General features: G+C 37.0%; 1 pseudogene across 1 annotated transcript; it reads left to right on the top strand.

Annotated features, from left to right (window-relative positions):
• The first annotated feature begins 1,880 nt into the window (after positions 1-1,880).
• Positions 1,881-8,001, top strand: LOC143631236 (protein FREE1-like; annotated as a pseudogene). The gene is made up of 10 exons (XR_013153313.1): positions 1,881-2,384; positions 2,622-2,708; positions 2,801-2,932; positions 3,909-4,040; positions 4,125-4,190; positions 4,259-4,369; positions 4,492-4,587; positions 4,729-4,762; positions 6,504-6,574; positions 7,767-8,001. The product of XR_013153313.1 is annotated as a protein FREE1-like (transcript).
• Positions 8,002-9,305: the final 1,304 nt, after the last annotated feature.

Raw genomic sequence — 9,305 nt, 5'->3', positions numbered from 1 at the left:
GAGAGAGAGTGAGAGGTATAGTGGCGGAGCACGGCGGTACACCGGTAGCCGGTTTTCCGGTCACCGGAAAAACGAGGGAGGAGGGTTTTGGGGCCGCCGGAAAAAAACGTGGGGGAAAGGGGAGGGGGCTGTGGTGTCGGGTTGAGGTCCAGAAAGGGGGAGAGGGACGGCCGGAGGTGGTGGTGCGTCGGAGGTGGTGGGCGGCAGGGGTGGTGGCGGCCCGGCCGGAAATCGGCGCCGGAAAAGTGTGAAGGAGATGGGGGCGGCTGTAATGTTAAAGTTAGGGTTAGGTTTATTTTGTTTAAATATATGTTATATATTTACATAAAATGCCCTCCAAGTTCCAAGTGTTTTACGAAAAGGCATAAAACTTTAATAAATGTTAATATAGGTTCGAAAATGGCAAAGATTACCCCTTACAATTTTATAAACTAATTTTTATGTTAAACGAACAACGATTAGTACACGCCTACATGACGGGTTTGATGGACTAAGTACGTGGAAGATTTAAAGATCGAATTAAATGATGTATAAAATTACCGAGTCGGGTTTACAATACAATACGGGTTTGACGTATAATTTATTAAAATAAAACGCGAAAAAGAATCGAAATCCAAGTTTGACGAATGTCACAAGTGTATAACCGTCACATCGAGTATGCACACAGCCCTAAAAACATAACAAGGAAGTGGGGCTAGAAACTCACCTGAATTCGATTACGTTCACCGTTTATGGTTATCCCTTTCTTGAGCTGTGCACGACTAACTGTATAACAATTACACGTATCAATTTGACTATCACTACCCATATCGTTTTTCTAGTTTAATTATTACCCTCAATGAACGGGGGTCCGGGGCAGAGCCCCTGGCAGCGGGGTTCTAGGGGCGGAAGCTCCTAGCAGGGTCCAAGGGGTAGAGCCCCTGGCTGGGGTTAAGCTGCCAGGTTAGCTTGGAAATATTTTATTTTCATTAACTGTCTTAACACATTTTCCATTAGGATTTCGTGATAATGTTTTGTTGTTAACCTCTCAATCCTTTAAGGCATCTTCTATAAATTAATAAAGTTCAAGGGCTATTTTGTAATTAAATCATTCTTTTCTAAGTCCATGGACTGTTCTGTCATTAACTCATACTTCTAGTTCGTTACTTTGTTCTTAACGAATTGGGTTATCATAACGAATTGATCCTTGTAGCGAACTGGACCCTCTAACGAACCGGTCCTTATAACGATTTGGACCTTATAACGAACTGGTCCCTTGGTGAATCAGTCCATATAGCGAACCAGTCTATGTAACGAAATGGATCTTCTAATTCGTTATCTCTTTTAACGAATGATCAACGCGAATTGGGAGCTAGTTCGTTATCTTATCCTTAACGAACTTGAACACGAACTAAGTCTAGTTCGTTAGGCTTCCTTTAAATTTGTTCTACTTTGTTTATTTTCATTGCTTTTTAAGTTTTACTTTTTTACAAAAGCTTGGTTCAGCGTGTAAAATTAAAAATTACATATAAAAATATAAAAATAAAATTTGCTTATAAAAATACCAATGATTATTCCCGGTTAATCGTTATTCCCTATTCCGTAGTCAGTGCTACAATTTTCACCCGGCATAAGATAGCGTGGTAATCAAGCATTATAATAGAAATCCATGGTACTTGTCCTAAATATTCTTATTAATTACTAAAGAAAGTGACATCACCCCATCATCTTTCTCTTCTTGTCCAGTATCAATCATCATCACATCTCCCTAAGCCACCACCACCATGCAACAACCAGATTACACATCCACCACTCCATACTACACCAATTAACCCCTAATTTCACCAAACCCCAATTTGACCCACCACCATCACATACTCAACGCCCGTACGATTATCAAACAACCACCGGTTACACCGCCGCCGTCTTCTGTTCCTCATATTCCGATCACAGCGAATTCGACTCAGTTTCCGTATAATAATATTAATATTCCGAGTCAGGTGTATGAGAGTAGTTATGGTGGGAATTACAGTCGGAGTCAATCGGATCTCATGTTAGGGTTTGGCAGTGGGGGTGTTGATTATTATGGGAAGAGGCCGGAATCGGGCGGTGGATATGGTGAAGGTGTTTATGCATATCAAGGGGGAAAAGTTGAGCCATATGGATCAAGGGGTACGGGTTCAAAGTCTTCCACTTGGTAAGAACAGGTGCTTTTTGATGATTTTGGGAGGCCGATTGGGTTACCGGGTGGTAAGGGATCAACGTCGGTGTCGTCGGCACCAAAGATTGTGAAGGCGGTACCGAAGGCGGAGACGCGGGAGGATGTGAAGGGTGGGGTTCAGAAGTTTAGGGTTAAGTTGCTGGCGGAAAGTGGTGGGCAGAGTACCATGGATGTTCTTTGTCAGGTAGTTTGTTTAAATAGTTGTTTTTGATTTGGCACCTATACATTATTCGCTAAAAGTTGTGCGCGTAATCAAATCTCTTGATGTCAAAATTGGATGACTTAATGGTTCACTTAGCTAATCATGTGTTGTGCGTCTGTCTGATTTGGCACCTATACATTCATACACACACACATACACATCTGTATTTCTTTTCTTATTGTGAATATGAGTTTATTGTTCTCTTTTTTTTCCTGTCAGATTGGATTGGATGGGATTCGAATGCTTGATCCATCAACGAGTCGGACTTTGAGAATATATCCTCTTGACACAATAACAAGATGTGAAGTATGCTGTTCTTGATTCCTTTTTTCTTTATATATTGGTTTTTGGGATTCTGGTAATTGATATAATTGAAGGTTTTTATGTGTATTGTGTAGGTGTATGACTCATCTACCTTTGCATTTTGGTCCAAGAGTTCCGTAGACATTGAACCGAGGGGTATAAGGCTGCAATCCAACAGTTATACTACAAACACATTGTTGGACACAGTAACTGCAGCAACGTTTCAGGTTAGTATTCTTTGTATCTAATTTTGAATAAGGCTGTTCAGAAAGCTCATAGCTCGCTTAAAATCTGCTCGTATGTAACTGACCTGTGTCGGCTCGGTCTGTAAACAAGCCGAGCCCGCTCAGTGCATAAACGAGCTGAGGATTGTTCATTAGGATTAGGATCATTTTAGAACTTTTAAATAGTTTAAGAACTATTAAGAACTCCTAAAGACCAATCATTTTATTTATTTTATATATTTAATATTATTCGTAGTTTCATCATTTATATTATGTAGTTTTATGATTACGTATATGTAAATTGGTTATTACACATACATGTAAGTTGGTAATTACGTGTGTAATCACAAAATTACATATGGCAACCAACTAAACTACCCTCAAAGAATATTAAATATATAATATAGATAAATAAAATGATTCGTTGTTAGAAGTTTTTATTTTTATCTTTTTGGAGTTTCAAGAGATCCAAACCATATATATGTGTGTGTGTATGTGTATTAGCAATTTAAAGTCATATGACATTGTTTAATGAAAAAATAAAGTAAATAACTAAAAATTCTCATAATATTGAAAGTTTTTGAAAAGTTTTTTTTGAGCTCGTTTAAAAATAAAGCCCAAATTTTAATATATTTTATTAGGAGTTCTGTTTACTAATTCAGCATTATATGTATGTTACGCATATCATTTTGAGTTTTTATATATCAAATATCTGTTGAATATAAAAATTTCAATTTTTTTATTAGTCAACGAGCTGGCTCAACTACCCACGAGCTGGCTCGAGCTCAAAGTTTCTGCTCGGTAAGATTAATGATCCGACCTGAGAACCACAAATTGAGTTGAGCTTTGACGAGCCGAGCTTGAGCTCAGAGTTTCACCTTGTTAAGATAAAACACCGAGCCCAAACCTACCCTGCTTGGGCTTGTTTACAGCTCTAATTCTGAGTACGTGAGGGCTTTTTTGTTTGTGAAATTTACAGTTTAAGGAAATTGGCGGGAGGAGCAGGCCTGTTGAAGCTGTTAAACTTACCGAGCAGTCATCCGAAAAGAAAAAAGGTTTGGGTGACTGGATGAACATAATCAAACCCCAAAATGAGGAAAAAGATCACTGGGTACGTCTTATAAATCACGCATCTTTTTTTTTATTTGTATCATTCATTATTTGGAAATATTGTTCATATTTTCAGTTTCTTTAGGTACCCGATGAAGCAGTTACAAAGTGTACTGGTTGTGGATCAGACTTTAGTGCATTTAATAGGAAGGTTGGTGGCCTTTTTGTAATTTTTATAATCTGTTGATTTTGACTTTAAATTTTTTTATCAATATGTAGCATCATTGTCGGAATTGTGGAGATATATTTTGTGACAAGTGCACACATGGCAGAATTGCTCTTACATCTGAGGAGAATGCTCCTCAAGTTCGTGTTTGTGATCGTTGCATGGTATACTTTTGTAACATCGTTATAAACTTATAATATATTTGTTTGAAAAAACTATATTTATTTCTTACATTTTTTAAAAGTGTTTTGTGGAAAGTTATAATTCTTCTTATGTTTGTTTTCAGTTGGAGGTTACTCATCAATTGAGCAGGGCTAAGGAAGCTGCTGCAAGCAGATCATCTGGATTACAGAGTCATGAAGATCTTGCAAAGAAACTTCAGGTTAATTTCAATCCATAACCATTATGCTCTTTTTTATATTTATGTTGAGCTAGTAAGATATGTAGTGCTTCTACATCATTTTTTTTACTTTAGTTTCAAGCCAAGTATTTAATTTAATTTTTTTTCTTTGCTTTTATACAGGAGGAGTTAGAAAGAAACCACAAATCATCATCAGGTATTATTTAATTGTCACATTGTTTAACTAGTATGAATCATGGGTTTTTTTTTTTTTTTTTCACAAATGATTACCACACCTAAGGATGGCAGTGAGCCAGTTGTCAGTAATCATAGTATCATACCAGAATTGGAAACCCATGTCCTTCACCTGTTAATCTAAAACACCCGGTTATGACACTGGGTATGATATTAGGTGTACCGGCACGACTACCCAAACCCGTTTACTCTTATGAAAACCAAATTGTTTAATGCATCAATAATCTCAATACATAAAATTTGATGAAGTACTTGCATGCTGATTATTAAAATTATAGAATTGTTGGAACTATTGTTGAGTATTCATTATTTCTAGCCCATATTTATGGTGAGTATACTATATCCCGAAATTTATAGTATACTCAGCGTCAAAACACGGACTAGAAATATTAGATACTCAACTATAGTTCTAACAATTCTATAATTTTATTAATCTTAAGCATGCAAGTACTTAATAATATCTTATACGTTTGAGATTATTAATGCAATAAAAATTTTAAGTCTTGATAATGGTAAATGGGTTTGGGTAGTCGTGCCGGTATCACCTAATACCGTACCTGGTGTCATAATGGGGTGTTTTAGATTTTGGTTTTTTCTGTTGGGTTCATATTCTTTTATGTTTCTTACCCACCTAAAAGTTTCCAACTTCACGTTCACACTGTTTGTGATCTTAGTGTCATCAATGTCGATTTAGGCAGTGGGTATTATTTAAAGACTAATTGAGAAGTTAGAATATATATTGGTTTGAGTTAGGAGGTGCAGACTGCAAACTCAACAAGGTTATTCTGATTTTGGTATTAGTGAACCCCTATGGTAAGTTTGTTAGGTGTGAAGTCCTTTAACCAAACGAGAGTCTGGGGCAGTGCCCTTGGCTAGGGTTAAGCTGTGTTATTCAATATCAAAACTGAACGATCGTATCAAATTTGGTCATTCGGACCAAATTTGGTTCTTCACTAGCAACTTTGGTCATCCATATTAAATTTAGTCATTAATATCGAATTTTGACTTTATCGGTTGCAACTGCCACAGTTACTGGCAACTGACATACCCACCCCTTCAATTGGTCTGTTTTAGACAACGAATTCACCACTTCAGTTTCTCAGAAATCACATCTCGTTTTTGTGAAATATGTTATGTGTTATCGGGTTAGAGATGTCATACAGGTGAACTATTTTAGTTGAAAGTGATTAACACGGTTCAGAATGTTATCTTGTCATTAAGAAATCAAGAAATTTACACAAATCTATGCTTTTGATGTTCATAATATATGTCTTCATCATGACATTCTTAAGTATTAATACACAAAACTTCATATTCAACTCTAGCAGCTACATGTTTGTCATTTGACATCATGATGGTCGGTACTCTTGATGTTATACTTGACCCATCAAATGTGGAGTTATTAAACTTATTATTATTTAAGTGATGGAAGGTGTAGCGGCTAAATTTGTGTAATGTGAGTGTTATATGAGTCGGGGGTAGCTTTATGAGCCGGGGGTCTCTCTGGAAGCAGCCTCTCTATTTTCACGGATAGAGGAAAGACTTGCCTACATCCCACCCTCCCCTGACCCTACCGATAGCGTGCTATGCGGTGGGACATAAAGGGCTTGATTGATTGAGTGTTATATGAGTTTCTGAACTTTTGCAATTGGGTAGTTAATTTTACCAGTTTACTGTTCAACATATAATATTTGAGTGAACAGGTTCCAAGTTTGAAGTGTCCAGCAGGCGGATGAAAGAAGTTGCCTGTCCCACTTGCACTTTACATTTACAGGTTCAAAACCATGCCTCTAATTTCTCTTAATATTCTTTTGTTTAAGAAAACAGTTAAGGGCTGATATTTGAGAAAACGGGCAAGGACCTAATTTCTCTTAATATGCAGCTAATGAGGTAAAATGTCGAATATCGGTAAGGACAGATATTTGATATATCGGTTATTGCGGTGGGATATCGGTAATTTTAATATTATGCAGAATTTATATATCTACATGTATAAAAATGTAAACTTATATAATATTAATAGTAATATTAAAAGTCATCTAAAAAGTGTCAATATTTGAAACATGATCTAATCGTAAGCCATGAAATCTTCCTTCGAGTCCCCATCAACCAAGGCATCCTAAATATCGGTCGAATATCAATTAAATGTCGGTCAATGGTCAACATTGCTGATAATATTGTTACCATTTTTATGACTGATATATGAACCGATATTTTGCTTGGGGACCAATATCTGATATCCCACAAATATATCGTGGATATTAACTGGATAAGTTAATGGTTCAAAGTTGGTTTTGGTCAACATGTGTGATTGTTTTAGTAAATGTGAAATGGGGTAGGGTAAATAGTTTCTTTTATCCACATTTTAAGAGGGTGTAAATGAGCTGAGTTGGTCTTGAGCTACTCGATATTGGCTTGCTTAAAGCTCAAATCCATCCAGCTTAAATGGGTTTGAGCCTGGGTTTGAGCTTATTAATAGCACGTTTAATATACACACTTGAGCCCAAGCTTCATAGCTTGACTAGACCTGTGGCCCTAAATGAGCCTTTTGTTTTTGTATAAATGTTACAATTTATATTTAGTACTATCAATATATATTTACATAATAAATGCTATGTATGTAATTATAATATTATAACTTATATATGTATATAAATAAATAATCAAGTAATTAATAAACAATAACTTAGCCAAGGTTGAGTGTTAGACAAGAGAACTCGAAATGTGTCGATCTCTAGCTCTCTTAAGTCGGTTCATCTTCACCCCTATTACTTTATAGATGATTAATATGCTAAATTCGGATGCCCACGGCATTCAAACCCAATTGACCTCTTTCCTTTCAGGTCAAGTCTTTTAGCCTAAAATCGTTTTATTTACTTTAGAAAACCAAACCATTTATATGGATTGATTGAGCGTGCCATTTAGTTATATCATGATCATTAATAGTTATGTTAAAATTTTTGCAGGTTCAAGTTCCCAGCTCGGGATCTGAGACCATAGAATGCGGAGTATGTCAACATCCGTTTCTTGTAAGTTCACGTTGACGGGCCTAGGGTTGTATACGTCATTTTATCTTCCCGTTCGGTTTTGGGTGGGTTTTATTGTATTTGGTTTTACGCGTATATTAATGTTAAATAACCCGGATTTGCTTGGTGTGGCTTGTCTGGTTTGGTTTCTCATAATTGTATTCTTTCTTTTGTAAATGTACAAGCCATTTCTTTTTCTATTCTTTCTTTTTGGGCGTGTAGCAAAGCGAATTGACGGGGGGCATTGCAGCAATTGTTGCTACAGGTACTTGTACTCAGTGTTATAGTAATCTTTATTCACTAGTCGAGTGGCAGGGTGGGGTCTAGCGATTTTAATTGGGGATTAATCGGAATTATTTGGGAGTCTTGTCAGGACTTTTGAAACCAAGCTTGCACTATATGCAGTGTGAGTTGATATTGTTAGGGTATGAGAAATGGCTTACTAATGTAGACTGGACTCATTGGAGCTTCCCTTGAAACTTGTTTTTGAGTTTGATTATGTCGGTAAAACAGACTTAAAAGGGTATTATAAGCATGTGACTTTTAATAATTGATGAAATACAGCTAGGTAAGAGAGAAGTGGGGTCGTTTTGAATGGATTTGTGTCGTGTGTAAATCCTGGAGTTCTTGCAGTCTTCTAGGACCATAATGGACACAAAAAGTAAGGGCAAGAAGAGGGTGCCCAAATATGCTTCATAAAGGAGGGTTTGAAGTTGGCACCTACATATCCTACAATACTCAACTGTTGATAACCTGTTTAAAATAAGAAAGAATAGCTAAAGACATTCTTTATGTTTGATCGTATTTTCAATGGTCGTTCTAATAACTAAAGTAAATTGGTATATTTAAGTATAAAAAAGGTAATTCTCCCAATCTTTCTTCCTTCTTTCTCTACTCCCTTTCCCTCTCCACACAATAGACCCAACGGACCATCACCACTGCACTTGCAACCTCCAAAGACGGTGGTTCCCCAAACCCAACTGTTTTACTGGAGATTTAAGCTAGAGATCTGGCAAAACAGATCCCACCATTGCCACCACCTCGTCCTGCCACCAACCTACCTCTAGCAACAACCATCATCTCCGCCTATCACATCACCAAGCCAATCTTAACCACCGCATAGATCCAAATACGTGAATATTTAGTTTGTTTGAGTGGAACTTGACAGATCTATAGTTTGTCTTGCGATGGAAACCATATATAAGGACCACCATGGCAACCACGACTTCCCCTGCATTTTAATCAGATTCAGGGTTTTTCTTGAAGGTGAAGGATTGGGAGTGTTGTGAAGAGTGGATTGCGTTTTGAATGAGAAAAATTTGGGTTGGTGTTGCAAAAGAGACTAGGGATGAAATCCGGAGGTGATTCGAGACACCATTTATTGGAATTGATTTAAATAGGGAGATGTGCGAGAGTTTTAGGGTTTTAGAAGGAGATGACGGTGGTGGTCACTATGTTGTTGCAAAGATGGTGGTGATA

The sequence above is a fragment of the Bidens hawaiensis genome, unplaced genomic scaffold (assembly GCF_021521415.1).
Source record: "Bidens hawaiensis isolate Kalapana, Puna unplaced genomic scaffold, B.hawaiensis_p1.1 tig00005976_1, whole genome shotgun sequence".
NCBI lineage: Eukaryota > Viridiplantae > Streptophyta > Magnoliopsida > Asterales > Asteraceae > Bidens > Bidens hawaiensis.
This window is presented reverse-complemented; position numbering and strand designations above follow the sequence as displayed.